Genomic DNA, 18,870 nt, shown 5'->3' on the forward strand with positions numbered 1-18,870 from the left:
GTTTTAAGGAGAGATCCCTCTCCAGATTAAAGGGCCAACTTTCAATCTAAAGTGGTCAGAGGTTACCTTAGTTTTTCCCTCTATGTTCGGTGTTTTTTCCAAGTGATAACACTTAGCTCCACTTCTCTACACACACACATTGTTTGGGTAGGCCTTAGGCAAAGCTTGTTAGGTCTAAAATACCTTGTCACTAAAAACAAAATTTTCTCTTAAATAGAGTGCAGTTGTCCAAACATGTACAAGGATGGCTGCAAATGCTTTAAGACAATACAAAATATCAAACTTAGGGGGAACTTTCAAATCAATGGGAGGAGTACAAGCTTAGGGGGAGCAGTTCACAAAACAACGTAATTGAAATTGTGATGGTGCATGTCAAACTCATTGGTAACTACCTTGACAAAGGGACCTTGCAGACAGTTCTACAAAAATATAATATTAGTCATAAAACAATCAATGCCCAGGGGGAGTACCTAGACCCTTTTTCCATTGATGTCAAAGGGGTAGAATACTAAGAAAACATTGCAAATATTGCTAATGGAGAATGCTCAGTGCATTGCATATATTGTTTATGGAAAGTGCTCAGTCGGGCACATTGAAAATATTGTTAATGGAACATGCTCAGTCAGTCATCAATAACACAAGGGAAGTGTGAGAAAATAGTATAAAATTCTCCAGCATGTCAAGTAGTGGTGATTGTTTCCCTCATTGACCTAGCAATGTTTGGTGGTGTTTCCATCAATGCCAAAAAGGGAGCTTGTTAAGAAATTTTTTCCATTGATGTCAATGTCAAGTTCAAGGGGATATTGGTAACTATGTTATCATGGTTGTATTAATGTGTGTTGTTGTCCAACTTGAGGTCAAGGATGAAGGTAGTATATTTGAAGGCATTTCCTCTTCCATCTATTAGCTCAAATGAGAAACTAAAAGTTTAGTTGGATAGTCCTCTTAGATATCTCTCCAATTGTATATGGAACTTGAACTAACTCCAAAGGAGTGAAGAGAAAATTCAGGTTGAAATCTGATAATTCAAGCGGGATTCCAGTCACCCTTGGTTCTAGCGCACACAAACACTAAATTATGAACTCCTCCATTATTCTGTGCAAAGTATTGTCATTGTTGTTTGATTTGACAGGATGGTAGGATTCTATTGCCATGCTCGTGAAGATGTAGGTGTGTTTAGTTGCATAAGTGAAAAATCCCAAACCCTCACCCCCCCCTCTTTATTAAATGTCGAGCATGCAAGGGGGGCTCGAGATAGATTCTAGTCATTGATTTCATTTAAAAACTATTGATCTCCTTTGGAACCTATCACTAGTTAACGTAGAGAGGCAGGCCCAACTCCTACTCATAACCTTTGGTAACAAAAGGCTACCCAAAGCAATATAGAGCTTATATATCTAACAAGTAAAGAGCGACAAACAACAAGTATTAGCACAATTCTCAAGGTGTCAGGTGGCATGAAAAGTGGTGTTCCAGTTAGCATGATGATGTGGTAATAGACATGTAGTAGTATGGAAGGGTGACATATGTCACAAATTTGGTGCTTTTAGGTGGCCAAGTAGGTTGATTTCAGGTGACACATGGCACCACCTAGAAGATGCCATGTGGCACAATGATGTCACCATAACGACAATGTGATGTATGCTAGAGGTGGTAGAGGATCAAAGGGTGACATGGAAATTGACATGATAGATGATGCATTAGTGACATTGTAGGCCATGAAATTTGTGCCATGGGCCCAGTGCGGAAAAATTTTCCCTTTGTATTTCAATTATGCAACGTATCTGAAAATCTGGGGAATCCTAGGGTTTAACAACTTACATGTTTTTATTTTTTACTAGATATGGATTTAATAAAAGAAGTATGGACAATTCTAAAACATATGGATATTCGAATTTTCAAAGATATCTAGAGTTCCAAGAAATTCGAGGGTGAGAAATATTTTCTTTTGGCCTAGATCCAGATTTAGTCAAGTGCCATGATAATATTCCAAAGAGGACAAGGTTCCTAAGAGTATGTGTTAAAGACCAGAATACTAGATCTAGATTTAATATATTTTAAGGTTAATGTTCCGATAGGTGTTATGGTTCCATGTGCAAAGTCATCAAGTTATCCATAGATCTAGGGGTTTATGGGTGTAGACAGTTTGGACAAATTAACAAAAAGGTTGAATAACCATATTAGAGTTTGAAGGAGAAATGGTCATAGCCGTTGGTTATGGGTACTAGTTAGGCAAGCACCCAAGGGCCTATCATCTTATCGACAAGTTAGGGTGTAGATAATAAAAACAATGACGAGAAGTGGAAAAAGTAATAAGCACCTAAGAGCTTAGACACAGGTTCCAACTTATGGACACGTGAAGATAAATGTTGGAGAAAATGAGTTTGCAAAAACATCTCACCATTGGAAAATTCAACTATAACAAGATTTGAAAATTTGATACAATCAACAGTTGATACAGTTAAATAAATTTCCCATGGGTAATTCCATGGATTCTTGTCCATGGTAATTAAAGGGTCGAGCATTTATAAGAAAATGAAGAAAAATGTGAGAAGGTTGGTTGTTCTATGGCACAAGAGAGGTTGAAAGAGGAGGAGAGTTGAGAATGCAAACTTTTAATGTAAGGAAGTTGAATAATATGAAGCCACTATGTGAGAAATAGAGTGTATTGTATGAGTGGTGTAAGAAAAAATTTGTGGGACTATGCATGAGAGTAGCAATAACTAGTTGGCTAGAAAATCATATTTGAATTTTTGTGGTGAGTATGTCATTGTTGCTAAAGAATATTTAGTTTTTTTAGATTTGTTATAGTGAATTATAAAAATTAATTTTGGAAGAGTATGCTTGAAGGTCTGAGTATGAAACTTAATGAAAGAAGGATTTAAGCATAGCAGGTTGGTGCTTGTGTATCAGGGAGTGGGTGCTTCCTTCAAGTTGGTGCCTGGAAAGAGCAGAAGGTTGGTGCCTGTAAATTGTGGGAGTAGGTGTTTCCAGCGAGTGGATACTTGAAAATCAAGGGAAGAGTGTCTCCTTCTGGTTGGTGTTAGTAAATCTAATGTAATATTACTTTGGTGCTTGCATTTGCATAAATAATGGGAATAAGATGTGTGGTTTTCTCCCCTTATGTGGTTCCATGTAAACATCTATGGCTAATGTGTTCTTGTTGGTTGACTTATGATGTTGTGATGTTACTCTTCAGTTATAATATAAATAATCTTAAAATTGTTAAAAATTACATAATACTAATTCACCCCCTCTTGGCATTATCCAAGTTCCTAACACAATAATTTATCTCACATATCAAGAATTATCTACGATTATGAAAGACATTGGAATGGATTGTCAAGCTATTAATGCATGTACTAATGATCATATTATATACTATGAACAATATGTATCAAAAAAGAAATGCCTGCAATGTCAAATCAATATATATCTAATTGATCTAGTAATGAAAAGGTGTTTCGCAAGATTTTTTTTCATGTTCCCATAATTCCATGTTTGCAACATTTGTTTAGGTGCCATATCATGGCATAGTTTATGCAGTACCATGCACAAAATAAAAGTGAAGATGGTGTTGTATGAATGTTTGCAAATGGTTCTGCATTCAGGAACATTGAAGAAATATGGCCAATGTTTAAAATTTAAACCTCTTAATGTCAATGAATTATTTCATGTGTAGTTGATGGTGTCAATCCATTTGGAGAGCTCAAGTATGTTTATTTAATGTGGCTTATTTTTGTTATAAACAACAACCTTCCTCCTTGGATGTCAATAAAGGAGGAGCACACAATGTTGGTATTGATTGTTCCAAGTATTTGTTTATAATTAGTGTTTGAATGTACACACACACACACAAAGTGGTAATTATGTTTATTTTCAATTAATTAGGTAAGAACCTAGTTGAATATATGGTTATGTGCATTGAGACTCTTATCAAAAATTTACTTAAGTTATGGGCTGGCATCACTATGTATGACATCTCTAGACAAATAGGAAAAAAGAAATCTCAATTGCATGGAAGTGTTACATGGACAATACATGATGCCCTAGAGCTAACACATTTTTGTGGTATATGTTTAGCCCTGAAACCACACTTTTCCTACACATTTTCCTAAATTTTCTCCATCCACCTGGACCTAATAAGCTATCAACATCATTGCATATTGAGTTTAAAAGATCACATAAAGTGGTTTTCTAACTATGTTCTGTGTTTGTTGTTTGAACTAGATTTTTGCTCATAAGCTGCGGAATCTTGTCACTTTCCACAGCCAATTCAACTTTCCGCAGCCTTTTTGTTAAATTCTATATTGCAGGTGTCTTCAGGCAAATCGAGCCACATGGGCAAGTTGAAAATGACGTGGACATGGACCGAGTCCTATTGGCTTAGTCGAATTCATCAAAGAAGGCCGTGGTCAAAGGTGGTCAAGTGGTGGTCAAATATAGGAGTCCTACAGCAACAGCACTCTGTTTCCAAACACGTGAAGACTTGCGTGCCCTTTCCTAGATCTCTGGGGACATATCAACACCTGTGGACTGCTTCATAAGGCGAATCCAATAGCCACCCTCAATAGATTTAATCATCACGGCAGCCATGATGCTAGATCCATGGACATTGTTGTTAATGTGTCCTCTGCCAGTGTAGTTTTTATGAAATCAATTATGTAGCCTTCTATTATAAATAATGCATTTCCATATGCATAATAGTTAGTCTTTGGAATGTATTGTTGACTGTTAACGAGCCCATTGTGCCGTGACATTGTTTCGTTGTTATGACTGTGTTCTAAATATATGAGAAGACTCTGTTTCTGAGCATAATTCGTGGTTGATAGCTATTGCCCGAGGTTGTGCAGAGGGCCCCTGCACACGCCGAGGTTTTGTTTCATATTGCTGTACAGTTTCATGCTGTGTTTCTTTACGTTCATTATGCCATAGTTATTCACTTGTATATATTGCATTTCTTATGTTATTAACGTTTTATTTTTGTCCATAATTTTACATGCTTTACATTGTTGTTAACGCTGATCAGTGTATTTGTTCCAGATTACAGTAGGCAGCCCAAGCATTTGCATATAGTTTTCACAATGACTAATGACATGGAATCAGTCTTGTCCTTCTGCTGACTTACTTTTCTTAGCTTTTAATTTCAGTTCTGTTTTGTTTATTTCAAGATTGTTCATTGGCTTTATTAGTTAGATTAGATATTAAATTGCTCATGTCATTATCAGTTACCTCCGAAAGCCATAGCGAGACTAATGGTGAGGGATTGAAGTATGAGTGTGTAATTTGATATTAGTTTATTTCTCTGCAAATTAGATATTAAATTGCTCATGTCATTATCAGTTACCTCCGAAAGCCATAGCGAGACTAATGGTGAGGGATTGAAGTATGAGTGTGTAATTTGATATTAGTTTATTTCTCTGCAAATTAGATATTAAATTGCTCATGTCATTATCAGATACCTCCGAAAGCCGTAGCGAGACTAATGGTGAGGGATTGAAGTATGAGTGTGTAATTTGATATTAGTTTATTTTTCTGCAAATTAGATATCAAATTGCTCAGGTTGTTGATGATTACCTCCGAAAGCCATAGCGAGACTAACTGGCGAGGGGTCAGAATATGAATTGATATAATTTGATTTTAGCTTTACTTTGCTTGCAATTTTTGGATTTCTTTGAGTACAATAGCTTAATTCATTTATTTTGTATTTAGACAGCGGCAGGGATAATGGTTTCATGATCAATAGTTCACTGTTTGTTTAATTAGAATAGTGGCACATTTTCATTTTCTTTTAGGAATTAATTGCATCATTGCATGTTCTAAGATCTTCTGAAGTTTGAAGTTTTGGAAATCATCTCAAAGGACATAATTGCCTTGAATATTTATAACCATTTAGAATTTCCATTTCACAATAGGAGATAAACTAAGATAAAAACCCCCAAAAACAAAATAAAAATCAAAAACGACAAAAAGTAAGAAATAGGTTATCTTGCACATATAGTGCGCCACACTTCAACAGTTTACGACTCCCGGATTGACAATTAATATAGCAATTTAGGACACTCTAAATTGACCAAATAGTATACATGGACTTTAATCGTATATAATCTCATGAAAATAGTATGCGTGGTTTTTAAATAATTTCTTAGCATATAATTAATATGGACATTTATCCATATCTTGTATCTATTCAAAAAAAGGGTAGTTTGCATACCCAATTTGTGGTCCTAGGATGAAATATTGTAAATCAAGAAGTTTAGGAAAGGAGGTGTTTGACGAGTATAGGCGCTTCTTCCCTAAAGACCATAGGTATCAAACTACTAAAAAAACAATTTTTCAATGGGAAAGAAGAGATTGGAATAAAACCATGAATAATAACACCTCACTCATGGAAGTTGGAATATAATAGAAATAATCAAGGTAAGCAATTATTTTATGTAGCATATACAACATTTTACAATTTTTATCTATATTAATTTCTATTTAATGCATCTAACAATTATAGTTATAATTTAATTTATGTTTCATAAAGGTCATCAAGGAATTAATGGGGTTCCACAAGGAATGACAAGTTACCCTATGCAAATATGTAGGTTACCCTACTATGAGCACCTATAAATAGCTCATTTGTTTAACATAATGCATATTTGGAAGTGTTGGTATACATTACACCTAGTAGTTTATCAAGGGATCATAAGGACCTACACATTGGCCATCATTAAACCCACTTCCATACATTATTAGGGGCATCTATTACAGTTTTTCTTCATTACTAGGCATTCCCTGTCATTTGGGTCATTTTCTATTTTTAGGTTTTTCTATTTTTGGTTGGTTTGTTTTAAGTGAGGTTAACACCTAGGATGACATGTCACGATTATTGGATGCTTAAAAACATGGCTAATTCCACTCCATTAATTTGAATTATCCATGCCTAGGTCTCCCTAGTGTGTTTGAACAATTTCTCACACATATTTAGTGACTGCCACCTAACTTATGTCACCTACAACATGTTAGTTGACTTTTAGTCCTTTGGGAGTCTAAATGGTTTTTCTTTTAAAGTGGGAGTTATTAATGGGTTCTAACTTATTTATAACTCCACTTACTTCTAGTTCACTCCACTTTAGGATATTTTTCTAATTTTGTGTCTCCTAATCTAATTTTAACTCACATGCCAACTAGGGAAAGTGCTTTTGAGTTATACTAAGTGCATGCACATGAAACCCCAACCTAATTCAAATTGATTCTTCATCCTCGAGAGTTGATATATTATATTCATGTTCAACAATAATATATCAAAAAAAATTATGAGTAATTCTAATTATTTCTTTCATTCATTAGTCAATTTCTCAACAATTTATTCTCTCTTCTTTATTGTTTTTGCAAGTAGCTAGTTTAATATTTTTTCACACTTAGATCCTATGATTGTGCTTAAAATAAAACATGATATTATAGCATAAGTGATTTTGTGAAAAATACTAATATTTAATTGCATATTTCACAAGATTAGAACATCCCACATATAATGGACCAACTCATAGTGATCCTCACTCCCTTACCATGTCTGGACGCCAAAGACCCTTCTATTGCTACGTAGTAAGGGGCTTATAGGATTATAATGGGTACTGAAATTGAGCAATAGGAAGGAGGAAAAACTTATCCTTTATAGACATTCTAAATTAGGTCCTCAATTTTCTATCTTTGTCTTTTCTTTCCATACTACTAAACTCTCCTTGGGTAAGAATTGGAAGATGTCACATTTGGATGATTTCATTAAGTCCTTGATACATGAGAAGAATAAGCTCATATACGTTTGGGCTCTTAATCCTTTGACACCCCATGCACTTAAAGTGAAGGATGATAACAAGAAAGGCATGAAGAAAACAAGGGATCTTGATCATAAAGATGGAGAAAGCTCTTAATTCAATAAGAAGACTAAGATTCTTAAGCGTGAAAATTATAAAATGGAAAGAAAAAAGTGCAACTACTGCAACAAGGATTCCAACTAGTATCTTTGTGTACAGCGAATACAATTGATCTAATGGACAACATACTTCAACAACATAATCTAGATGATTACATTCCAAACAATGATAAGAAGAAGACTAAAGACAAGCCACCAGAGGATCAAAGTATGGATTATGATTTGAATGTTATTGCTTCATCATCTAATAAGTGGATTTTATAAGTATTTTTCTATAATCATATGGCTACATCAAAGCATTCTTTTTTTATACCTTGCACTGGTCCTACTATATTAGCTTCTCTAACACCTCTTTTTGCGAGAGATCTTGAAGATGATTTTACATACTCTTCGGATGAGATTTTTTATCCGATTTAGAATTCCATCAGTAGCCCTTTAAATATTCAATCACATTCTATGATCAACACATCGTACTCTACAATAAACTAGTCAGTTAGTGGATTAAAGTGCTAATTCATGGGAAACTAGTTTTCAACTTTTTAGTACTCCATGAGCTCTCATTACTATTGTTAGCAAGTACAAGGCTCAACATGTGGCAAAGGATTCTCATATGATGGTATAAGATAGATCCAAAGGCATATCATCATGGGGTTTATTAGCAACACCATCCTTCTTCATAGCAATTGCATTGTAATATATCTTACCTACTAATACATTAAAATAGAAATATGCCCAGAAATAACAAGAGAGAAATAGATAAACTTCAGATCTTTATTAATATTAAATCCTTGAGGTATGGTAACACCATACAATCACTCCTTAAGGAAGGAGAACACTCCACAAGCCATATGTTTTCCAATACAATAATCCTTGACCCTATATGAATGGGGAGTCTCTAGCCTCCATATAGGCTTCATACATACAATACCATGGGTCATTACCATGGATCTCTCAATACCATATATCTAATACAATGGGCTTATCACATTATTTCCAACCACTTGTGGTCTCTTACATGATACGGCTTAACCAATTTATTTATTAACTATGGCCCATTTATTTATTATCCTTACATCTCATTATTACCTTGGGTACCTCCCTTTATACCCCATAATATCCCATAATATCCCCCTTATGTATACTACATTCCACCCCCTTAAACATGTTTCGTTCCCGAAACATAAGAAGAACAAAAATAATAAGATCTAATCAAAAGAGTAGTCCACTTGTACCATGCACATGCATCTATCCATCCAAGAGAAAGGTGAACCCTCAATCTAGCTAGTGCCTCGCTCGCTTGAGATGGAAGTTGATCATGGTGGTTCCTCTGTGTTGGTGTGATGTGGGTGGATCGTCGTGCATCTCTATCTGTCATGCAGGGGTTGTTGTCCTTGTTGCTAATTCGTTGCCATCTTGTTGGTTATTTTCTTGCTAGGTGATGTGGGTGGTGATATGCTAAAGTTTTAACCAATGGTGTATCTTTCTTTAATTCGCTGCCTAATGGAGCCTAATTGGTATCTAGTACATGTTGTGGCACCTGCGGTGGTTGTGTATCTTCCAATATTACTTCAACCACTGACTCCTCATATGATGTGTCAGTACTTGCAACATTTTCTGCTTCAACCTCCTTGGACTCTACCTATTTATTGATGGAAATATCCTATAATGTAATTTTCTTCTTTTTATACCAGAGCTTCAGGAATTTCTTCTGCACATTAATATTGATAGTACCAATCAATTCCATCCAAGGGTATCCCAAAATAAAATCCACATTAGCCATATCTGAAACATAAAAAATCATAATGTAATACATACTTGTCCGCGGAAATCTTCAAATCTTTATAAACTTGAACATCCTCATTATCAACCTATGTGTTTTCAATGTGTTTTGTTGGAACTTGCAATTTTTTTGTCAAATTGACTTTGATAAAATTATGCTGGCAACTAGGATTTATAGACACAATGATTTTATCTTCTGAATACATCCATGAACCTGTGATAAGGATACCATCATAAAATAACCCCTTACATGTCTCATTCTCTTGTTTTCTAGCATGAGAACATTTTTCTAAAAGAACTTCTTCTATTTTTTCATGAGGAAGTCGCCACACTGAATTGTCAAGTGAATACAACTATTTAGCAGCCTCATATTTTATATTAAATAGTAGGCAACTTGTCCAAAATTGCCTGGATTGAGAATTGTGATATTTTAAAAATTGTTCAATAGTGGGACCATCATCATGTCCTGTAAAATTCATCTCAGTAGAAGCCATGAAGTAGAATGAGGGTTTTAAAAAAAAATTACCTACTTTATGCGACAAATTTACAATGGCCACAACTTGATCAAGATGGCTCAGAATCCTTATTATAGCCTATTTTCTAAAATGAAACGGCCATTCTACATCTTCTTATGTGATAGAAATCTCTATCTAGACACTTTGGAAATTCATATTCACTCATCCAGACTCCAGTTCGACCGGTTTTTTTTTCAAATTGGGTAATTTTTCAAGAGAATCGTAGATCTGCAAGTATTTTCTCAAAATTTCTCACAAAAACTGCAAAATTTGACTGGAGATCTGCCATCCGTGAATTATCATCAAAAAAAATTCTACAACACAGCTGATTTTTAAATCAGCGATATCTCTCTCGTCTGGACTCAAATTCGACCAATTTTTTTTTTGAATTCGGGTATTTTTCTTAAAGAATCCAGATTTGTAATTTTTTTCTACCAATTTTGCACCAAAAGTTTTAGATATGATCGGCAAACTCGTCGCCCCAAAAAATTCCTGCAAAAATAAATAAATATATATATATATATATATGTGTGTGTGTTTTGCCCAAGAAAGTGCTATGATACCACTTGTAATATATCTGACCTACAAATATATTAAAATAGAAATATGTCCAGAAATAATAAGAGGGAAATAGATAAATTTCAGATCTTTATTAATATCAAACCCTTGAGGTTGGGTAACACCATACAATCACTCCTTAAGGAAGGAGAACACTCCACAAGCCATATGCTTGCCAATACAATAATCCTTGACCCTATATCAATGGGGAGTCTCTAGCCTCTATATAGGCTTCATACATGCAATACCATGGGCCATTACCATGGATCTCTCAATACCATATATTTAATACAATGGGCTTATCACATTATTCCTAACTACTTGTGGTCCCTTACATGATACGGCTTAACCACTTTATTTATTAGCTATGGCCCATTTATTTATTATCCTTACATCTCATTATTACCTTGGGAAACTCCCTCTATACCCTATAATATCCCATAATATCCCCCCTACGTATACTACATGCATAGTTTCAATAGTACACATTGTATTTTGAGGGGGTGCTTTCTTCTCACTAGACCTTCCCTCTTTACCTGACTCTTCTCATATTGTGTCTTGCATAATTTGTTTCATGGGTACTTAAAGTGGCTAAGAATTTATTGGACTCATTGATTGGTTTTATGTAGTTGTTGCACATGAGTATCCAACATGGTTGAGAATTGTTGGGACTCATTCATTAGCATACTCCTTGGCTGGGATTCGGGGGGGTGTTGGGTACATTACACTGAGTAGTTCATCAAAACCTCATTAGGACCTACACATTGACCATTATTAAACCCTCTTCCATACATTATTAGGGAACATATGACCTTTTTTTCCACTACTACACATTCTCTATCATTTAACACATTTTATATTTTTAGGGCTTTTTTATTTTTAGCAATTCTATTTTTAGCAAGGGTGCCCCCTAGGATAACATGTGTCAAGTAATAGACATTGGATAACATGGATAATTCCACTCCATTAATTTAAATTATCCTGTGCCTAGGTCTCTCTAGAGTGGTCCCGCAATTCCTCCCACGTATTTAGTAGTTGCCACCTAACTTATCTCACCTACCACCCATTATTTGACTTTTAGTCTTATTTTGGAGTATAACTGAGTCTAACGAGGTTATTTTTTTTTCATGTGAGATTTATTAATAATTTCTAACTTATTTGTAACTCCAATTACTTCTATTTCACTCGATTTAGGATACTTTGTTAATGTTGAGTCTCCTTGTCTAATTTTGACTCAGTTGCCAACTAGGGAAAGTGCTTTTGAGTTACACTGAGTGCATGTACATGGAACCCCAACCTAATTCGAATTGGTTCTTCCTCCTAGATAATATATATATTTTATTCATGTTTAGAGACAATATATCATCAGATCTTATCAGTAATTTGAATTGTCTCCTTGGCTCAATAGTAAGTTTCTCAATAGTTTTATTCTCACTTTGCAAGTAGTTAATCTATTATTTTTTTCACACTTAGATCTTGTGATTGTGCTTAAAAATCAACAAGAATAATGTAATAGAAACATTATGGAGAATCCTAGATGGAAGGAGTAACAAGGAAAAAATTGTCAAATTCAGCCGTTGGAAGATCTGCTCTCCCTATTTAACATACAGCCATGATCTGATTCTTCAACTTGTCCTGACGATGAACCACACTCGTTAGTTTGAAACACGTCGAAAAAAGTATTATAATGTGATCTCCGCCGAAGAAATCTTCTCAAAAACTTGATATGGATCATATAAGCTTAAATTCAACAAAAATGTAGTGACATTGAGGAAGCCAATAATGTAATGTAAAATGTGATTCATCCAAATAGCAATGGACACCAAGATAATCTTCCAAGATTATTTATGGGGTGATAAAGTAATTTTGTAAAATGGATCATTCAAAAAAAAAATTCCCACATGAGGCTCTTCAAACATATATAATATCTTAATGAAAAAAAGGTGAATTTGGTGGGGTAAAAACTGGTGACTGACATACCTTCATTAAGGAAATTATTTTGTTATGTTTCTATATTGGTATACATCTTTTTCGTATTTTTTTGGTTTAATTTTTCTGTTATAGTATGTTGTACCTTTAATATTTATAATGATTCCTTTTTTGTTACATTATGTCCTACCTCTATCTCTGCAAGACAACTTTGATAACAATGAAAAACAAGTTATACGTGATCTTGACAAATACATGAGGTAAGTAATGATTTCTATGCAAAATGTTACTTGTGGAACTTATTGATTTGTGTTTTATTTGCAATATATATACCTTTTTGTTGAAACTTATAATTTTCTTACATCATGTGTAGGTGGTTTTCATCAAAAGAAGTCCATAAAAATGATATAAAGTATTGGAGGAGTGAAATTCCTAGGCTAATGTGTGAAAGGTAATTATATGATAGAGATCTATAATACTTTTGATTATTTGCTTTTATCTATATTATACCTATTTAATTTGTGCTCTTCCATCAATTATTAAGCTTTTCCATTGTACCTAATTATTGATGAATTGTTCTTTTTTCATACATTTCGTTGAGAGTGGGATGCACTACATTTATGCATTGCAAACAATTTTAGATTGGATGAATAAATGGATAAAATGATGTATACAAGGATATGGTAGGTTTATCATGGCAAGGGGTGGTTACATTGGTTGAAGAGGCTCATCGTAATCAATATACTTATCGTACATAGAGGGAAATTGATTTAAGATATGGTTTAAAAGATAGACAAGCAAGCATATTCCCCACATTTTTTTGTTATTTTCCACTATATTAATGTATATGGTATATTTTTACGAAAAATATTTACTAAGTTTGAATATATTTATTAATTGAAAATGGATTTTTTTATGTGTTGGACATATTACAATTGAAACACCACAAGTCTATGTGGTGGAATGACCATAGATTTCACATCAAAAAGTTGGATAACAAAAAGAAAAACTTTGATTATGCGATAATTGTAGTTTTTCAAGTCACTAATGTTTCCTCTAGAAGTGATAGCATCCAAAGGTTTCTGAAAATAGATATTATGGGAATTTGGAATATATAATTGAGTGTGGCTTTAAATCGTTTAAATTAGTCATGTTCAAGTTCAAATAATATAGGTTATGAATGAATGAATAGGGTCTTATTAGAACTATTATTGAGCGCTAATGGATTTACCATGGTTAATATAAGGAAGATTTAGTTGAGAATAGAGCCTTATTTTCTTTCAAGCTAATGTGAGTAGGTCTTTTACTCAAAGGTTCCAAGTAAAGTGGGTTAGTCATATGTTGTTAGATACGATCCAAGTGGAAGGTTTGTAAAGTATAATGTAGGGGAAGAAGACGATATTGAAGAAGAAGATGATGCAAGTTGGAGTAGTTAGATGTGTTGGTTGAAGAAGTAAAATAAGTTGAGTTAGATGTCAATGTCAATGTTCTTGATGATGATATTGACTATGAAATTATTGAAAATGACATTGATGATCATGTTGTTATGGTCAATCCTTTCAACATTCATTCTAAAATGGCTAATAAGGATGTGGAGTTAGACAAAGAAGAAGATCAATGATATTGAATTATTGAAATAGAGGGTCTATATGATTATATATTTTCTATGATTTTATTCTCTTTAAACTATTTTCTTATATGGGTTAATTATGTTTAATTATGGGTTGTTAAGTTTTATCTCTTTTTGTATGTATTGTTGGTTGGTTAGAAGTCACTAATCTTGATTTCTTTCTTAACCTACCAACCTAAAACATCTTCCTAAGCCATATTAAGCATGTGCTCTAGTGGTTAGGTGGGTTTAGGGGGTTATATATAACTATTTAATATGTATTATATAATATATAATACAAACAAATAACAAATAAATGAAAAATAAACACTTATTAAAAAAAAAAAAATTAAAACATAGAAAACACTCTAGCACCAAATCCTCCAACCAAATAAACCCACTCTCAAACCTAATGACATCTACACTAATTTAACTCACTTGCCAATAAGGACACTGTGCAAAGGAGCAATCTGTTGAAATTTGTGTTGGAGCAACCCCACCTATCAGTAAAGAGAGTGTGCATAGGAGCAACTTGGTTACATTTTATTGGATCGAACCCACCTGTTAGTAAGGAAAGTGTGCAATGGGGAAGAGATCCAAGGAGACAGTAACCCCATGTCCATATTCAAGGAGGGATCAACCTACATTGTCTTCGATATGTCTCCAAAGTCTTTTTTTGCATTTAATTTTATTGTTTAGATGCACCCATGTTTTATTGTTTAGTTGTTACAAATTATTCTTGTCTACTTATTTCTTCCACTCTTTAGACCAAAGAATCAAAGATAAAAATTTTGAATTATAAGTCCAAGAGACCAATTAAATGTAAAGTATTTATAATCTTACGTTTGAGAACATAATGTAGTAAAAGATAAAAAAAAATCATATAAACAAATAAAACTTATATATATATATAATAAACCATCTCAATTTCTATAATTGAATATTCTTATATATTATCTCAATCTCCACAACCACAATTAGAAAATATTATATATTATTAAATATCCAATTCAATCTTTAAACATAGTTAAAATGTTTCACTAAATAACTTCTATAAATATTTCCATATTATATAATACAATAAAAATAGAAAAATAGAAAAATAAATATAAATTATTATTGTAAAAATAAATAAATCAAAATTACTCATTAATAGGACTTTGTGTTTTTTAAACGTATGACATTTTCATTTTATGATAAGCCTTGTAATTTTATGAAAGTGGTATGAATCATATTGCTTTACTTTCACATAAATGCCATGTGCCAAATTTTATAATGATGAGAACGAGACCTTTCAAAAGTGTGATATGACATTTAACAAAAAAATATGTGATGTCTTAATTAAAAAGGGATTAAAAGAGTTGAAAGAGGGTGTTTCAATGTGTTTAGGTGGCCAGTGTCTATCAAAAGGTGAGATGTCCCTTTTAACATTTTATCATAAATAATATATGTGATTACATTCAACACTAGAAATTTCTTTACTTTATGAGTTAAAACATATTATTAGTCTCTGTAACTTTTTAGTTATGTAATATTTTGTATGTATATCAAAATTATTGTGGAAATTTTAAGTCGAAGTTTCAAAAATTTTATAATTTTTTAATATTATCAGGATGATTTTACCAAAAGACTAATTAAAGTTTGTGGTTTGACGTTTTATTTGGCTTTTTCTCGAAGCACCGACATATATGAGTTTATATTATTTTACTTTAAAACTAGTATATACAATACATTATTAACTAGTTTTTTTCCAATGAAGTAATGCTAACATTATTTTACTAACAATAAATGCTTAACTCCATAGATTTTCCATTCTTTCCATATTTATGACATCTAGTGACATTTGGGCTTACATATGGGATTTATCATTGCTACTCACAGCTTGACACCGCTTTGTCATGGGTAGTATGTCTATGTTCTCTTCTTTGTGTGATTGACTCTCTCTGTTCTTCTAGTCTACTTTTGGTTGCATGTTCCTAGGGGAGTGGAGAGTTGCCTGCAATGATATAGGCATGCACTATTTTTCCTTGTGACATGGCTTTATTGTTGACACAACCTTGCAAGAGAGAAACATATACAGACAATTCCGAACAGTGCTCCATGTTATTATGCAAAATCTACAGAGCCTCTTTCAATTGGTGATGTTTACACAACATTTTTAACATCTTCTTGGGTACTAATATTACAACAATTTCCTATATGTTGGTTTGCCTTTGGTCGCATGTTCCGAAGGGAGCGGAGAGCTTTCTACAAATGTAATTCATACATATAAAAATATGTTATGTTAGAATTAGGACAAAAGTCTTATGCTACATGCGGATATAATTGATACATATACAAATACATTAAGATTAAGACAAAGGCGAAGTACATTAGAATTACAAATACATTAGGATTAATAAAAAGGTGAAGTACATTAGAATTAAGACAAAGGAAGAGACGAATTAGAAGAGCTATAACAATTATGAAGAGGGACTTGTTTCAAAAAACTACAGACAAAACTATTGGTAAGTTATTTGTATGCTTTTAAATTCCTATGATGTTATTCTTTGTTTTTAAATTGCCATGCAATTTTGGTTACACCATTTATAAAGTGCCCTATGCCCATCGATAGGATTAGGCTCTATTGTTGCATTACATCAATATATTACTACCACTTAACCTTCATAATCAGAGAAGGATAATTTAAAGACTAAAACTTGAGAACCCACTACATGACTAAATTTGAGTACGTGTTGCTTGCTAGAACGCAGAAGAGTATAGTAATTCACATGCAAACCACCTCTCTTGGCTCAGAGAGGAGCGTAAATGAGCAAGTGTTTCCCGAATAAGGCCTCCCCATTTTAGGTATCTGGAAAGCTCAGGTGTTACCAAACAGAGATAACAATAGGATAAATCTATTAAGCTAGTTTTTGTAGCGAAATATGCTTTCTATCCTTTCTGATTTTATGAACCCCCAGTCACTTTAAATGGGAGAAATCTCTTTAAGTGTCACCTGGTATGTAATTATTTGCAGTTTCAAACTCATTTTCTAACTTAGAGATTTCACTTTCTGTTGGGTCGTGCAGAGCCCCTAGCAAGGAAGGCTCTTGCTCTAGGAATCTAGGTTAGCCAAGACCAAGTCAATTCATATGGAATTCCCCATGTTGTTATTGAGTGGGAGCATAGGTATGGTTGTTGCAAGGGTGAGCCTTGTCTTGTTGTAAGCTTAGAGTCAAATAGGTGGGTTAAACATCACCTATTGGCGAAACCGCTTATTGGTTGATATGTCATTCGAGTAGGTGTTTTCTTCCTCTTTTCAAAAATTAAATAAAAACAAAAATAGGACCGTGTTGACACTTTGCAAGATAAAATGGGTCTTGAAACAAACATGTTTTTCCAATGTCTCTTCAAGTCATGAATTAGTCTTCACATGTAACTTAACATAAGCAACATAACATTACATAACTCATGCAAGCATAATGAAGAGATGACAAAATATTTGTTGACAGAGTTCACCCTACTTGGGCTACATCTTTGGGCCTGCCAAAATAGCTAGACCACATATATTTAGTAGAAAAATGGAGTACATAAACAATTAGCTGATGTTAAACATGTGGCTATTATCCCTACAAGGTAATGTTCTCCTGCAAAGAAATCTCACAAATAATAACGACACAAAGCATCTCCTACTAATATGTCATACTCCAACTGAAATGAGCTAAAATGAGCATGTAAGCACTTCAATTCCACATTGAAGCACATAAAGAAAACTTCAAGTAACAATTGTTGTAGTAGACCCTGCAAGTTACAATTGTTGTAGTAGACTTCTGAAGGTGAGAATACCCCTACAAGGCCATCTCCATTTCCCAACACCTTTCAAAACTGCTTCCAAACCTTGATTGATCCATACACCTTTTGTCTCAAACCTGCAAAAATACTCCTTAGATATGCTAAAATTAGAAATAAGAGGTCACCAATATATTTCGAACATCCAAAGACCCCTAAGTGCACTCTTTCTAAGCTCAATTTGTCCAAAAAACTCTAAAATATATGGCTCCCAAGCTCCCATATGAGTTTTTATAGTTAGTCATCCTATAAATCGGACCATTTGTCTAACAGTCCTACAATTTTGCATTGAATTCCATGAACTGAGTGACAAATTCACCCTCCGCCAGTGCATTTTATAGGATCATTAAATTTCCCAGTGACCCCTAAACTCCAAAAATTGTGGTCATATAGGCCACATCCGACCGAGGGCTAGGCCTTAATGCCCATCCCCGCCTGCCTAGCCCCTAAAATTGGGGTCGTGGTCATGTGGGTGCCGCAGATCCAAGGGTTGGGCTAACTTCCTGCCCTTCCCGTTGGGCCCCTTAAACTTTGGCGTGTGGTCTTGTCGAGGTCCAAAAGACCTGGGGCTAGTCCCCATTCCTCAGCGCCTTCGCTTGGCACCTTAACTCTGGAACCGATGGTCACTTGCCAGAGCATGCACACACGATCTAGGGCTATTACCAAGTGCCCTTCTCGTTAGCCCCTTTTTTGTTGACGTCAAGTCATATAGATGGAGCAGTGACGAGGGT

Source organism: Pinus tabuliformis, chromosome X (genome assembly GCF_031772625.1).
Source record: "Pinus tabuliformis cultivar Carrire ecotype Pingquan chromosome X, CPIR1, whole genome shotgun sequence".
Classification (NCBI taxonomy): Eukaryota; Viridiplantae; Streptophyta; class Pinopsida; order Pinales; family Pinaceae; genus Pinus; species Pinus tabuliformis.